The following is a 13,752-nucleotide window of genomic DNA, read 5'->3' on the forward strand; positions in this document are numbered from 1 at the left end:
ACTTGACTATTCCTGTCAGGAGACCCAAGCACTCTTTTTCGATCTGGGCATACCATTGTTCGGTTGGAGTCATGGCCCTGGAGGCATATGCCACTGGAGCCCAGGACGAGGAATCGTCTCGCTGGAGGAGCACCGCCCCAATGCCGTCCTGGCTTGGGTCTGTGGATATCTTGGTATCTTTGGTTGGGTCAAAGAATGCCAGTACTGGGGCTGTGGTGAGCTTCGCCTTCAGCTCAAGCCACTCCCTTGATGTGCGGGAAGCCACTGGAACACTGTCGACTTTTTAACGAGATGCCAGATGGCCGTGGTGTGGGATGCCATGTTGGGGATGAATTTTCCGAGAAAATTTACCAACCCGAGGAAACGGAGGACCGCCTTTTTGTCAGCGTCAGGTTGCACACCCTGCTGTGAAATGTGGTCACCCAGAAACTTGATAGCGGACCGACCAAATGAGCATTTGGCCCTGAGCATTTGGTAAAGAATTTGGCATGAGCCATCCCACAGGTTAATTCTTCACGCTTCGGGAACGGGTAGTGCTCTCGCGATTCAGGTCTTTGGGATCAATGCAAATGTGGAGTTCGCCAGAGGATTTCTTGATGCAGACCATGGAGCTGACCCAGTCTGTTGGTTCCGTGACCTTTGAGATGATTCCCTGGTCTTGGAGCTCTCGTAGCTGCGTTTTCAGATGATCCTTGAGGGGAGCCGGCACCCGGCGTGGTGCATGGATGACTGGGGTGGCATTCGGCTTGAGTAGTATTTTGTAGCAATATAGGAGCGTGCCCATCCCATCAAACACACTGTGGTATTGTGTGAGAATGTCGTCTATCTCAGCCTGGAGATTCGCATTGGGCGAGGCCCTCGCCAGTGTCGAGGACATGACATGGACTCGCTGGACCAGATTTAGGAGTTTGCTTGCGCGAGCACCGAGCAGGGATGCCGTGTCAGGCCGGACAATCTCGAATCTTAATGTCGCCTTGATTGCCTTGTGAGAGACACCTAGCTGACACGACCCACTGGCAGCTATGGCATTGCCATTGTAGTCAAGGAGCTGGCAGGCTGGTGGAAGAATGCTAGGTTGGTGTCGGATACTGTCGCAGTCCACCTGTGATATGAGGTTTGCAGACGCGCCAGTGTCCAAATTAAATCGGATGCGAGGCTGGGTTGACCGTGATGACAGCACACCACTCGTCGTCAGGATCCACACTCAGGATTGAAAGGCGGTTTGCAGGCGCGTTGGAGACCAGCTCGCGTGTGGTGATGATGCCCACCCGATATGGAGACTCGAGGCAGTCAGCATCGGGGTCCGTTGGGCTGTCGGGATCAGAATCCTGCATGCCTCGTTGTACGCAGCGGACACGTCTGCGCTGCAGCTGGGATCGTTGGCTGTTGCTCGGTGGAGCGGACCTGCAGAAGGCCGCGTAATGCCCAGGCTTTCCACACTGTAGACATCGCCTCCTTTGGCTGGACATTGCCGCTTTAAATGGGCGGAGCCACAATTTGGACACGTCATGACGCGGACGTCAGCACGTTCTGTGCGCCATCGCGCCATCGCGCATGCGCAGTGCGGTCGGCCGACGTTCGCACATACGCATTAGGGTCTTCGGCCTCATCGTCCACCCGGTCGTGGCGCGCATGCGTAGAGACCCGGGAAAAGCGCGTGAAACGGCCACTCTCCTCGATGCTCAGGCCTTGCATTTTTGCGATGGCCTGCACCCTTTCTGCCTCGTGAGAGTCCAGCTTTGCAGTTTCTGCCGCCCTGATGCGGGAGTAACGATTTTTTGCATGCTCATGGACAACGCATGTTTCGATGGCAACAGAGAGGGTCAACTGTTTGATTTTGAGGAGCTGGTCCCGCAGGAAGTCGGACTGGGCCCCAAAAACAATCTGATCCCGGATCATGACTACGCTAGGATGGGGAGATGGGTCAAGAAGGACTGAAAAGATTCATCCTTACCCTGAAGCCTCTGTTGGATGATGAACCGTTCAAAGCTCTCATTCACCTCAATGTCGCAGTGGCTGTCGAATTTCAGTAGAACTGTCTTGAACTTCATCTTGTGTTCGCCATCGGCATATGTGAGCGAGTTATAGATGTGGATGGCTTGATCCCCCGCAGTCGACAGGAACAACGCGATCTTTCTGGCATCCGATGCTGCCTCGAGGTCGGAGGCCTCGATGTACAGGAGAAACCTTTGTTTGAAGACTTTCCAGTTGGCGCCGAGGTTGCCGGAGATCCGGAGTTGCGAAGGAGGCTGGATGTTTTCCATGCCGCTGGATGGCTGCTTGCTGGTCGTTGCAGTTTCACTCGAGGTAGGTTTGTTAGGATTAATAGCTCCCTGGTACCATGATGTGTTGAGTAAGTTGGTTCAACGTTGACTGCAACTGGATGCAGTGAAACTAGAAACATGCTTCTGACACAGGAGATGGTCCAACACTGTTTTATTGAACTTGCTGATTGCTGTACATAATCTGCTGTGAGTTGACACTCTATCAATTTAACTGATAACCTCCTACTGGCTTGACCAGACTAACTCTCTACCTCATGGTGATAGTGCTCACTGGCTTGTTCACTCTTACTATCTCAGTAGCTGTGTCCTTTAGAGAGAGGGAGAGTCTTAATGCCCTGTGTGCTTTACAGTGGTGGTATCCTGTCTGGTGATTGGTTGTTATGTGTCGTGTGTGTTCATTGGTTATCCTGTGTGTCAATCACTGCCTGTCTGCATCTCATTATATACATGAGTGGCGCCATAGGGGGCGGGGCCGATAGGAAAGCGCGGGGTTTTTCCCGCGCTATGGAGATGATGGCGGGAAGATAGGCGCAGAAAGGAAGAGAGCCCCGCACACAGGGGGGTCAAAGAGAGAACGGGGGAAGCCAGGGTCAGCTAGAGTTAGCTGACTTTCGGAAGCATTATGGGGGGGAGTAACCATGCTAGATGGGGATCTAGCAGGTGGGGGGAGGGGGGGGGGCACTAACTGGGTTGCTGCTGCTGAGTGCAAGGGGGAGCTGGCAAGAGAAGAGGTGGTCGGGATGGGAAGGCGCCGCCTGGGGGATGGGTGGGTGCGCGGGACCCGGGGGGGGGGCTGGCCCAGAAAAGGGGATGGCTAGTGGCTAGTCGGGGGGGGGGGGGGGGGGGGGGGGGGCGAGTGGCCCCCCAATCCGGCTGATCACGTGGAATGTGAGAGGCCTAAATGGGCCGATTAAGAGGGCCCGGGTGTTCGCGCACTTAAAAAGACTGAAGGCGGACGTAGTCATGCTTCAGGAGACGCATCTGAAGGTGGCGGATCAGGTTAGGTTAAGAAAAGGATGGGTGGGACAGGTGTTCCACTCAGGGTTGGACGCGAAAAACAGGGGGGTGGCGATACTGGTGGGGAAACGGGTGGCGTTTGAGACTAAGAATATAGTGGTGGATAACGGGGGTTGATACGTGATGGTGAGTGGTAGATTGCAGGGAAAGGAGGTCGTGCTGGTAAATGTACATGTCCCGAACTGGGATGACGCGGGATTTATGAAGCGGATGCTGGGCGTATCCCGGACCTGGAGGTTGAAGCCACCTAATGGGGGGGGGGGGGGACTTTGATACTGTACTGGATCCAGGGCTAGACCGGTCTAGATCCAGGACCGGAAGAAGGCCGGCAGCCGCCAAGGTGCTTAGGGGATTTATGGATCAAATGGGGGAGTGGATCCGTGGAGGTTTGCTAGGCCGTCGGCCAAAGAGTTCTCCTTTTTCTCCCATGTCCACAAGGTATACTCCCGGATAGATTTCTTTGTTTTGAGTAGGGCACTGATCTCGAAGGTGGCAGGAACGGAGTACTCGGCCATAGCCGTTTCAGACCATGCCCCGCACTGGGTGGATCTGGAACTAGGAGAGGAAAGGGAGCAGCACCCACTCTGGCGACTGGATGTGGGACTACTGGCGGATGAGGGGGTCTGTGGAAGGGTGCGGGGGTGTATTGAGAGATACCTGGAGGTCAATGACGATGGTGAGGTCCAGGTAGGGGTAGTATGGGTAGCGCTGAAGGCGGTGGTTAGGGGAGAGCTGATCTCCATTAGAGCCCACAGGGTGAAACAAGAGGGCAAAGAAAGGGAGAGATTAGTGGGGGAGATTTTGAGGGTGGATAAAAGATATGCGGAGGCCCCAGACGAAGGACTATATAGAGAAAGACGAAGACTTCAGACGGAGTTTGACCTGCTGACCACAGGAAAGGCAGAGGCACAGTGGAGGAAGGCACAGGGGATGAGATATGAGTATGGGGGAAAAGGCGAGCCGGCTGCTGGCCCACCAACTTCGTAAGAGGATAGCGGCAAGGGAGATTGGGGGAGTTAGGGATGAAACGGGAACTATGGAGCAGAGAGCAGGGAAGGTAAATGAAGTGTTTAAGACCTTTTATGAGAGGCTATATAAGTCCCAACCCCCGGAGGGAAAAGAGGGAATGCTACATTTTCTGGACCATTTAAGGTTCCCGAGGGTGGAGGAGCAGGAGGTGGCAGGTCTGGGGGTGCCAATTGAGGTGGACGAGGTGACTAAGGGACTGGGGAACATGCAGGCAGGGAAGGCCCTGGGACCAGACGGGTTTCCGGTGGAATTCTACAGGAAATATGTGGACCTGTTGGCCCCGCTGTTGGCGAGAACCTTTAACGAGGCCAGGGAAGAGGGGATACTACCCCCGACAATGTCGGAGGCGACGATATCATTAATCCTGAAGCGGGATAAAGATCCGCTGCAATGCAGGTCATATAGGCCTAGCTCACTCCTAAATGTAGACTCCAAACTGCTGGCAAAAATGCTGGCGACAAGGATAGAGGATTGCGTCCCGGAGGTGGTGCATGAAGACCAGACAGGGTTTGTAAAGGGGAGACAACTGAATGTCAACGTTCGACGGCTGCTGGGGGTGATGATGACGCCCCCAGCGGAGGGGGAGGCAGAGATAGTGGCGGCGATGGATGCGGAGAAGGCATTCGATAGGGTAGAGTGGGAGTATTTATGGGAGGTGTTGAGGAGGTTTGGGTTCGGGGAGGGGTTTGTCAGTTGGGTCAGACTCCTATATGGGGCCCCAGTGGCAAGTGTAGTCACAAACCGGCAAAGATCGGAGTATTTTCGGCTACACGGGGGAACAAGGCAGGGGTGTCCCCTGTCCCCATTACTGTTCGCGTTGGCAATTGAACCACTGGCCATAGCGTTGAGGGACTCTAAGAAATGGAGGGGGGGTGGTTAGAGGGGGAGAGGAGCATCGAGTGTCACTCTACGCTGATGACTTACTGATATATGTTGCGGACCCTGTAGAGGGGATGCCAGAGGTTATGCAGATATTGAGGGAGTTTGGAGATTTCTCGGGATACAGGCTAAATATGGGGAAGAGCGAGCTTTTTGTAATACACCCCAGGGACCAGGGAAGAGGAATAGATGCTCTGCCGTTAAGGAGAGTGGAAAGGAGCTTCCGATACTTGGGGATCCAGGTAGCTAGGAACTGGGGAACTCTACACAGACTTAATCTGACGCGACTGGTGGAGCAGATGGAGGAGGATTTCAAGAGGTGGGATATGCTGCGCTCTCATTGGCGGGCAGAGTGCAGGCGGTGAAAATGATGGTCCTCCCGAGGTTTCTTTTTGTGTTTCAGTGTCTCCCCATTTTGATTACAAAGGCCTTTTTCAAAAAAATAGATAGGAGCATTATGAGCTTTGTGTGGGCAGGGAAGACACTGAGGGTAAAGAGGGGGTTCCTGCAGCGCAGTAGGGATAGAGGGGGACTGGCACTGCCGAGCCTGAACGACTACTACTGGGCCGCCAATGTGGCGATGGTTTGTAAGTGGATGAGGGAGGGAGAGGGGGCGGCGTGGAAGAGGCTGGAGATGGCGTCCTGTAAGGGAACGACCCTAAAGGCGCTGGTGACGGCGCCGCTGCTGTTCTCCCCGAAAAGGTATACCACAAACCCAGTGGTGGTGGCAACCTTGAGGATCTGGGGGCAGTGGAGGCGACACAGGGGGGTGACGGGTGCCTCGGTGTGGTCCCCGATCAGGAATAACCACAGGTTTGTCCCAGGATGGATGGACGGGGGGTTCCAGAGTTGGCAACGAGCAGGAATTAGGAGACTGAGGGACCTGTTTATTGACGGGACGTTTGCGAGCCTGGGAGCGCTGGAGGAAAAATATGAGTTGCCCCCGGGGAATATCTTCAGATACATGCAAGTGAGGGCGTTTACGAGGCAACAGGTGAGGGAATTTCCGCAGCTCCCGACACAGGGGATCCAGGATAGAGTGATTTCGGGGGTATGGGTCGGGGAGGGCAAAGTGTCCGAAATATATCAGGCGATGAGAGACGAGGGGGAGGCGCTGGTGGAGGAGCTGAAGGGAAAATGGGAAGAAGAGCTGGGGGAGGAGATTGAGGAGGGGCTGTGGGCTGATGCCCTAAGTAGGGTAAATTCCTCGTCCTCGTGTGCCAGGCTTAGCTTGATTTAATTTAAGGTTCTACATAGAGCACATATGACGGGAGCAAGGCTGAGCAGGTTCTTCGGAGTGGAGGACAGGTGCGGGAGGTGCTTGGGAAGCCCGGCGAACCACACACACATGTTCTGGTCGTGTCCGGCACTGGAGGAGTATTGGAGGGGAGACGGCAGGGTCGCGACACTGGACGAACTGACGGAGAAATTCCAGCTAACCAGGGGGAACGAGCTAAGGTACCTGCAGCTCAGAAACTTCCTACGGAAGGCGACAAGGACTTACCCACAGCCGCCACGACAGACATTGCTGGAAGAGTTACTGGACACAAGCATATTAGAGAGAGGAAACTGTAGCAGCATGTACGACCGACTGGTAGAAGGGGCCGACTCCGTACTGGACGCAACAAGAATGAAATGGGAGGAGGACCTGGGGATTGAGATAGGGTGGGGACTCTGGAGCGAAGCACTGCATAGGGTCAACTCCACCTCCACCTGCGCAAGGCTCAGCCTGACGCAACTAAAAGTGGTACATAGAGCCCACTTAACAAGAACCCGTATGAGTAGGTTCTTCCCGGAGGTGGAGGATAGATGTGAATGGTGCCAAGGAGGCCCGACCAACCACGCCCACATGTTCTGGTCTTGCCCCAGACTTGTGGAGTACTGGGCAGCCTTCTTCGAGGCAATGTCCAAAGTGGTGGGGGTTGTCATGATATTCAAACATACATCATAACACATACATAATGATAGACAGACCAACGGACCAATTAGCACACATAACACGACAGCCAATCACAGACAAGAGCAGACACAGTATAAGACAAGAAACACGACACTTCCTGGGCAGTCCATCTGGAGACAGCACAGGGCCAGGACCTCATTAGCAAGACACTCACACAGTCACAACGTGCTGAGTACCAAGTCAGATGTGTAAATAGTTAGTTGGAATAAAACTGCGTTGTACCAATCGCAACCGTGTTGGTTCATCTGTACCTCAGAGCACCCAACACCTCATGATACCAGGAGTGAATCGATACCTACCGGCAAATCTGCCATCCTGAGCCATGGACACCCGCAACAAACCGCAGCCGTTGCAAGTCGCTGGGAACCTGGGCACAAATTGGAAGCTCTTCAAGCAGCGATTCGAACTCTTCATGCAAGCCAATGAAAAACAGGGCGACTCGGACAAAACAAAGATTGCCATGCTCCTCACTACCGCAGGTCAGCACGCCATCGATGGAAACAACTCCTTGGTGTTCGCAGAAGGCGAGAACAAATCTAAGTATGACACGGTCCTCCTCAAGCTCAACCAGCACTTCAACGTTGAGGTCAACGAAAGCTTTGAGAGGTATGTCTTTCAGCAGCGCCTGCAAGGTAAGGATGAGCTCTTTCAGTCCTTCCTGACGCACCTCCGCATACTCGCGCAGTCCTGCGGTTACGACACCACCTCAGAGTCCATGATCCGGGACCAGATCGTTTTTGGCGTTGCCTCCAGTGGCCTACGCCAGCAGCTTCTAAAAAATTAAAGGCCTGACCTTAGCATCTGCAGTTGAAGCCTGTGTCCTGCATGGAAATGCGACCAGCCGATATGCCCAATTTCAGGCGACCGAATCGGCACGGAGGGGGTCCCAAGCGATCGAATCGGCAAGCCAGGCCGCCCACGAGGCCGAACGCGTCCAGGCAATCGAGTTTCTCCCGGCCCGCTGCCCGGACAAGGGCAGCCGTTTCGCGCGCTTTTTGAGGCCTCCCGCGTTTGTGCGCGTCAATACCTACGGCAACACTGAGGGACGTGCTGCGCAGGCGCGCCCGACGCAAGACCGAACTGCACATGCGCAGTGGCGTAACGAACGCCATGACGTCATGACGTGCGGCAACTGTGGAGCTGCACATTTAAAAGGGCAATGTCCTGCAAAAACCCGACGATGCCTACGCTGTGGCAAGATGGGCCACCACACTGCCTACTGTCGAGCGGCTCAACCTGCTGATCTTCCACATCTCCGACAACCTCTCAGGAACATGCGGACCATTCAGCCTCCACATCACGACATCCAAACCGACGACACAGATGACCAAGATGCCTTCCGGGTTGCGGTCATTGATGCGAACCGGGTCAACTCATCAATCCGGGCGATGGATGGAGTGCCACCCTAACGGTCAACCGATCGCCGATCACTTTCCGCCTGGACACTGGCGCCTCCGCCAACCTCATAGCATGGTCAGCCTTCTACACCATAAAGGTGAGACCACCAATCCAGCCATCCCGGTGCAAGATGGTCGACTACAACGGGAACGTTATCCCGGCCATGGGATCCTGCCAGCTCCAGGTGACACACAACACACACACGGCCACACCCTCGTTCGAGATAGTTGGCTCATCGAAGGACTCCCTGCTGGGCGCACAAGCATGTAAGGCTCTCCACCTTGCGCAACGAATCCTCTCTCTCTCTCTCCAGACGGCACGTCTGACTTCCCGGATGCAGAGTTCTACGCACAGCTCCAATCGCTCCTCGCCCACAACCAGGAGGCATTCGAAGGCATGGGAACACTGCCATACACCTACCGAATTCGCCTCACACCGGACGCCATCCCGGTCGTTCACGCACCTCGCAGGGTTCCTGCGCCACTTAAAGACCGCCTCAAGCAGCAGCTGCAGGATCTCCAGGACCAAGGGGTCCTATCCAGGGTCACGGAGCCTACGCCATGGATCAGCTCCATGGTGTGTGTCAAGAAGCCCTCTGGCGAGCTCCGCATCTGTATTGACCCCAAAGACCTCAATAATAATATTATGAGGGAACATTATCCCATACCCAAACGGGAGGAGATCACCAGTGAAATGGCCCAGGCGAAGATATTCACGAAACTGGATGCTTCTAAAGGATTTTGGCAGATCCAACTGGACCCGTCCAGCCGAAAGCTATGTACCTTCAACACCCCTTTCGGCAGGTTCTGCTACAACCGGATGCCATTTGGCATCATCTCGGCATCCGAGGTCTTCCATAGAATCATGGAGCAAATGATGGAAGGCATCGAAGGGGTGCGCGTATATGTGGACGATGTCATCATCTGGTCCACCACACCGCAGGAGCATATATATCGTCTCCAACGCGTTTTTGCCCGCATACGGGAAAACGGCCTGCGCCTCAACCGAGTCAAGTGCTCCTTTGGCCAGACCGAGTTGAAGTTCCTTGGGGACCATATCTCCCGGTCAGGGGTCCGTCCGGATGCAGACAAGGTGAGCGCCATCACAGCCATGCTGCGGCCGGCCGACAAGAAGGCTGTCCTACGCTTCCTTGGCACGGTCAACTTCCTGGGGAAGTTCATTCCCAACCTTGCCTCCCACACGACGACTCTGCGCCACCTCGTCAGAAAATCTACAGAGTTCCAGTGGCAACACACACCAGCTGGAATGGGAGGAGCTCAAACACAAACTCACTACGGCACCAGTGTTGGCGTTTTTTGACACGTCTCGTGCCACCAAAATCTCAACTGATGCCAGCCAATCCAGCATTGGAGCAGTGCTCCTGCAGAGGGATGACACGGCATCATGGGCCCCAGTGGCCTATGCATCGCGGGCCATGACCCCCACAGAGCAGCGCTACGCGCGAATCGAAAAAGAATGCCTGGGCTTGCTAACCGGTTTAGACAAGTTCCACAATTACGTCTATGGTCTTCCACGGTTCACGGTCGAAACTGACCACTGCCCCCTGGTCGGCATAATAAACAAGGACCTGAACGACATGACCCCTCGCCTCCAGCGCATCCTACTTAAACTCAGGAGGTACGACTTCCAACTGGTCTACACTCCAGGGAAGGACGTCATCGTGGCGGATGCCCTATCCAGAGCAGTGAGCACGCCGCCAGATGCAGAGGGGTTCGTATGTCAGGTCGAGGCACAGGTGGCTTTCACATCGGCCAATCTGCCAGCTATTGATGCACGTCTGGCCCACATTCGCCGTGAGACTGCGGCTGACCCCCTTCTACAACGTGTGATGCGCCACATGACGGAAGGGTGGCTCAAGGGGCAGTGCCCACAATTCTACAATGTACGAGACGACCTAGCCATCATTGATGGTGTCCTTCTGAAGCTGGACCGCATTGTGATTCCGCACAGCATGCGCCAGCTGGTTCTCGACCAACTACATGAAGGTCACATTGCCAAGTGGCTCCTCTGCAAGGCTGCTGCTGCCGGGTCGGACTTCTACCTCGCCCTGCTGGCCTATCGCTCGAGCCCCACTAGCCACTGGTCTCTCACCAGCACAGCTGCTGATGGGTCGCGCCCTCAGAACCACTGTGCCTTCCATCCTGGCACCAACAATAGACCATGCTCCGGTACTGCATAGGATGCAACTGCAGCGCGAACGCCAGAAGAGATCGTATGACATACGGGCAACTGATCTTCCCTCCCTGGCCCCTGGAGACAACGTCCGCATCCACGTACCAGACGGTGGCTGGTCAGCACCTGCCGAAGTTCTCCGACGCGTGGCTCCCCGCTCGTTCCTGGTACGCATGCCGGATGGATCCGTGCGTAGGCGCAATTGCCGAGCCCTTCGCTTACTTCCATGCTCGCAACGGGACCCTACACAGACGGCGTGTCCTCCACTGGTTCCTGATAGCGACTTTGTGGAGCTGCCATATACCATGCCCCTTCCATCGCCACCCGTGGCCAGGCTCGCACCTCAGCCGGTGGTTCTCGACCCACCCTTGAGGCGGTCAACCCAAATTCGTCGCACACCTACTAGACTGGACTTATGAGACTGTTCACACGTCAAACTTTTGCAACCACTGTTTTATAACATGTCACTGTTTTATCGTTACAGGCCTCGTTTGATCGTTCCAAATTTCCACGTTGTTCTTCTTTTGTTATGGTACAACCTCGTTAGCATGTCACACCTGACATCGCCCCTTGTATATAGTTAAGCCCCATGTACATGATGTAAATATTACGCACACACACACCTTTAGCTGCACTCAGGACACATTTATATTTATAACCACGTAGGCACATAATCTTGTAAAAAAGGGGGGTGTCATGATATTCAAACATACATCATAACACATACATAATGATAGACAGACCAACAGACCAATTAGCACACATAACACGACAGCCAATCACAGACAAGAGCAGACACAGTATAAGACAAGAAACACGACACCTCCTGGGCAGTCCATCTGGAGACAGCACAGGGCCAGGACCTCATAGCAAGACACTCACACAGTCACAACGTGCTGAGTACCAAGTCTGATGTATAAATAGTTAGATGGAATAAAACTGCATTGTACCAATCGCAACTGTGTTGGTTCGTCTGTACCTCAGAGCACCCAACACCTCAGGGGTGAGGGTGGAGCCATGCCCAAAAGTGGCAGTCTTCGGGGTTTCGGACCAGCCAGATCTATTCCTGGGGAGGAGGGCGGGCGCCCTTGCCTTTGCCTCCCTGATCGCCCGCCGTAGAATCCTGTTCGGCTGGCGGTCAGCAGCAAAACCCAAAGCTGCAGACTGGCTGTCCGACCTCTCGGAATCTCTCCAAATGGAGAAAATCAAATTCACCATCCGAGGGTCAGACGACGGCTTCCACAGAACGTGGGCCGGATGAAGCGGCAGCGTGCACGAGAAGACAACGGCGGCGAAATCCATCTGAGAGAAGCGAGGGGCAACACCGGGATTGCCCTCCGGAAGTGCCTCACCGGCACAAACGGGTGCCTACTTACATATATATAGATATATCATATCCTGTGTACATAACGGCAAATTATACTCTGTGTAAAAATCCAATAAAAAACATTTATTAAAAAAATTAAGGAGCTGGTTTCAGTATCTGAATTGATTGACTTACAACAGCGGTTTGGCAAGGCAGAGAGAGAGGTAGTTCAGGTAAAAGCAAATTACTGCGGATGCTGGAATCTGAAACAAAAGGGAAAATGCTTTGACAAAGAGTCATCGGACTCGAAACGTTAGCTCTTTTCTCTCCCGACAGATGCTGTCAGACCTGCTGAGATTTTCCAGCATTTTCTCTTTCGGGTAGTTAAGGTGTTGTGCAAAGCAAAGCAGTGAGGGAGTGTGGTGCGTTTAGTGTGTGGGATGTGGAAAATGAGCATTAATTTTGTTGTGATTGACTGGAGGATGATCAGAAAAGAGTATAAAGTGGAGAAGTGTAACTGTGCTCAAGCTATTTTTAGACTTTGAAATTCCCCATAGAGGGGGGGGGTGCAACATTGGCAGAGATACTGCAATAGTGTGTGGCACATGGAGAATGGGCAGGAATTTGGTGTGTGGTAGAGAATTGTAAGAAAGGGGATAAAGTGTAGCTGTGCATGTGCATGCTTGAAGTGTTTTTGTACTTTGAAATTCCCCATAAAGGGGTTTGTGCACCGTTCTCGGAGATACTGCAATACCGAGTCGATGCGTGGAGTGGACGGAGCAAGCCCCTATTCCATCTCCCTGCTCCAAAAATCAATTTAATATATGGTCCCCAGATAAGGGACATATCAGATATTAAACTGATAAGAACAGATTTTTTTTCATGAAAATACACTTTATTCATAAAATCTCTAATAAACATTACAGAACATTTCGAATTGTCTTGACTGTACATTTCCATCGGATTTACACATTCACTTGACTTTCTTCCATTCAAGTTTGATGACATTACACGCATTTCCCTGTTTACGTTACAATTCCTTCTTAAATATTTACAGTGGCATGTTTGTTTTATACATTGGAGTGTTGGTGGCCCAGACCGAGGGGGGTTTACACTGTTACCCGCCCCTCGGTGTACATTTGCTGGAAAGACTTTACACAGTGGTCTTTCCCCATTGCGCCTTGGCGGCAGCTGCCCCAAGCTTGAGTGCGTCCCTCAGCACGTAGCGTAGTCCTGGACCTTGGAATGTGCCAGTCTGCAACACTTGGTCGAGGACAATTCTTTGCACTGGAAGATCAGCAAGTTTCGGGCAGACCAAAGAGCGTCTTTCACCGAGTTTTTTATTTACTTATTTATTTAAAAATTTAGATTACACAATTCACTTTTTCCAATTAAGGGGCAATTTAGCATGGCCAATCAACCTAGCCTGCACATCTTTGGGTTGTGGGGGCGAAACCCACGCAACACTGGGAGAATGTGCAAACTCCACATGGACAGTGACCCAGTGCCGGGATCGAACCTGGGACCGTGAGGCAACAGGGCTAACCCACTGCGTCACCATGCTGCCCCCAGTCTTTCACCGAGTTAATGACCCTCCAGCAGCAGCTGATGGTTGTCTCGGTGTGTGTCCCTGGAAACAGTCCGTAGAGCACAGAGTCCTGTGTCACAGATCTGTTTGGGATAAA

General features: G+C 53.4%; 1 non-coding gene across 1 annotated transcript; it reads right to left on the reverse strand.

Annotated features, from left to right (window-relative positions):
• Positions 1–12,787: 12,787 nt before the first annotated feature.
• On the reverse strand, positions 12,788–12,975 carry LOC140407966 (U2 spliceosomal RNA). Its single transcript, XR_011939921.1, has one exon. It is a non-coding gene; the product is annotated as a U2 spliceosomal RNA (small nuclear RNA).
• Between the last annotated feature and the right edge of the window lie 777 nt (positions 12,976–13,752).

Source organism: Scyliorhinus torazame, chromosome 2 (genome assembly GCF_047496885.1).
Source record: "Scyliorhinus torazame isolate Kashiwa2021f chromosome 2, sScyTor2.1, whole genome shotgun sequence".
Lineage (NCBI taxonomy): Eukaryota > Metazoa > Chordata > Chondrichthyes > Carcharhiniformes > Scyliorhinidae > Scyliorhinus > Scyliorhinus torazame.